Source organism: Triticum aestivum, unplaced genomic scaffold (genome assembly GCF_018294505.1).
Source record: "Triticum aestivum cultivar Chinese Spring unplaced genomic scaffold, IWGSC CS RefSeq v2.1 scaffold64594, whole genome shotgun sequence".
Classification (NCBI taxonomy): Eukaryota; Viridiplantae; Streptophyta; class Magnoliopsida; order Poales; family Poaceae; genus Triticum; species Triticum aestivum.
In genome coordinates this window covers 1-2721 of record NW_025244762.1, presented here as the reverse complement: position 1 = coordinate 2721, position 2721 = coordinate 1, and the positions used below count along the sequence as shown (strand labels likewise).

The 2721-nt window shown below is 39.5% G+C and overlaps 1 long non-coding RNA gene across 1 annotated transcript; it reads left to right on the top strand.

Annotated features, from left to right (window-relative positions):
* Window positions 1-786: 786 nt before the first annotated feature.
* On the top strand, window positions 787-2721 carry LOC123177052 (uncharacterized). The gene is made up of 3 exons (XR_006488752.1): window positions 787-911; window positions 2041-2042; window positions 2711-2721. It is a non-coding gene; the product is annotated as an uncharacterized lncRNA (long non-coding RNA).

Here is a 2721-nt window from a genome sequence, read left to right as displayed (position 1 = left end):
CCTGTGGGATCCCCTCCTTCGGCAGGACCTCCTCATCTGGTGAGATCCCCTCCCCATGCCTGATGCCTCAAACCGTTCAGCAAGCACCAGCAAGAAATTTTGTTTACTGAGTAATTAAAGTATTGAATGCAAGATTGCATTCTTGCACGGGCAGAGAGTGGAGCGCCACCTTCAATTTCTCATCTGATCCCACTTCTGGACTCCATGAATGAAGTAAGATAGCAATCCATTGGCCAATTACATTGCCTCTTTTGTCTTTGCTTTGTTTTTCCTGCTTAATTCCGTGCATTAAATATAATGTTTTTTTAGTGGGCATGAGACTTGGTTCAGATGGCTTATGTTGTGAAAGAAAAGTTGTCTTTCTAAAGTCTGTACTCTGAATCTTACATCTCATACTTGATTTTTTTTCATAATTTTTTTGGACCTGATGAGTGTCCAATGGTATGGGAAATTAAGGATTTGCATGAGACTGACGTTTGTGAGTTTGGCCCTGTACTGAATAGTTTTGGGAGTGACTGGGTGATGATTACAAGCTAGTTGTTCTTATCTTACCATTATATGTCTTCCTCAGTATTGATTTGTGAATTATTTCTTTTTTCGAACTATGCAGGAGGACTGCATGTGATGAGTTAAGGCACAAGAAGATCTACGACCATTTTAGCTCCAGCAGTTATTACACAACCAATCAACAGTGCATTTTCACGACCCAGGCTTCTAAATTCTGACTGACAGGCTCGCTGGCACAGCCACATATAATCTCACGCATTCAAAATGCTAGCTACATGAAATACGCCTAGATTTACGAGTAGAAATCCAAGGTAACATTTATCGCTTAAAAGTATTTACTTCATTTTTTATCTTCATGTAAAAAGAGAATGCAAGCTGAAATATAAAGTCTGCAGATTCCTCCTGTATGTTCAATTTTCCTAATAGGAAGAACCATACCGACAGCCCTTGAACTAGATTGGTCGAAGCAGCATACATACATATTACAGTTGTGCATTTTAAATTTGAAGACCAAGGCAACTCCCGATTGATGTAATTGGAGGTGAATGTCTGATTTCTGGTTTGTATTTAATCTTAGAAAACAGAAGCTCATCAAGTCTCAACAACATCCAGGAGATGTACCTACGTAGCTACTGTTAGTTCAAAACTTTATTTCACAAGTTGGCAACATGATATTCAGGATGTTAAGCAGGTGTTATAGTTCCAATTTGCTTTCTTCTCATAAAACTTGGTCTCATAAACAGTAGAGGCTGTAGCCCGATGTTGCTCACTGCACACGTATACTTATTCTGATTTCTGATGGCCTTCTAAATTTGAATTATTGTCTTGATGCCAGGTGGAGGACCTTTGCAATCTTATCAAGCTTGACGCTAAACTGGCACTGTTACTTGATCCCATATTACTCCTTCGAACAAATTGTGCGCAAAGTTGAGGAAGTTGGGGCCAATAATTGTATTATAATAAAATTCTTTCTTCCTTTTAAGGGTTTGTTTCCATATTGTGGGGCAGCAGGATTTGAGTCCCACTACATAGCCCTTTGGTATGTTTCCTGGGGATCTTTTTTATTCAACGCATAAATGCTGATTCGTTCATGTGTTTATTAGAAGTAAGAGGCGCAGCATGCGAGGCGACCTCGAAGTTGAAGGAGTAGTAGAGCAGAAGATCTTCTTAGCGATTCGGATGTACAGAGTTTATGATACAAAGACCTATTTTGTTTTTGTTTATGATACAGAGTTTATGATTCAAATTTTTTTTAAAAGATACAAAAACTTGGAAACCTAGTTTTGTTTGTGGAAGAGATCATGTGTGCCAAAACTGAGGTGATTTGGAGGTGGTCGAAAAAATGCCCGCATTCCCAGAGGGACCATTTAACTTAAGCCATTTTTTGAAAAAACGTGAATTTTTCCACCACCTCCAAATCACCCAAAATTTCTTGTACATGGTCACCCACATGTGCAAAACATGTGTATGCAAGAAAATTTTGAAAAAAATTATTTTACAATGCCCCCTTGAGGCATAGACCGATGTTTTCAGCAGTCAGTCTAGAGGGCATTATAAATTCAAAAAAAATTTAAAAAATACAAAAACTTGGAAACCTAGTTTTGTTTGTGGAAGAGATCATGTGTGCCAAAACTGAGGAGATTTGGAGGTGGTTGGAAAAATGCACATTTTTGATATTTTCACAGGTTACAAAATATATTATTGGACAGAATATAGACAGCACCACACAGCAACAGCACATTCATCCAATACAATAGAAGATAGCTCTCCGAATACAATTCATCATATTAGTCTCCGAATTCAAAAGACCAAACAAAGATAGAACATTACAAGTCTCGAGACTGCGAGTAGCGAGTTTGTCTTCATATTACAAGTCAATATCGATCATCTAAACCACCATCACATAGAAGAGAGTTGCGGTCATCACGATGAGCATCATCGCGATGAAACTGGTCTTCATCCGGTTCCTCCAACGCTCCCTCCTCTCTCCCGCTAGATAGCGGGCGTATCTAGATTCCGCCTCCGCCCTAGTGGTGTACCCTTTGTAACTGTTACCGCTGAAATGGTGAACCTGTCTCCGACACTCCTCCCAGTCGTCGTAGACTCCGGGAACCTTACCCTTGTACACGACATACGACGGCATCTCTATGCACAAGCCAAACAACAGACAATACATAAGCAATAAATAAGTATGCAACAAAAGGATCGGAAGAG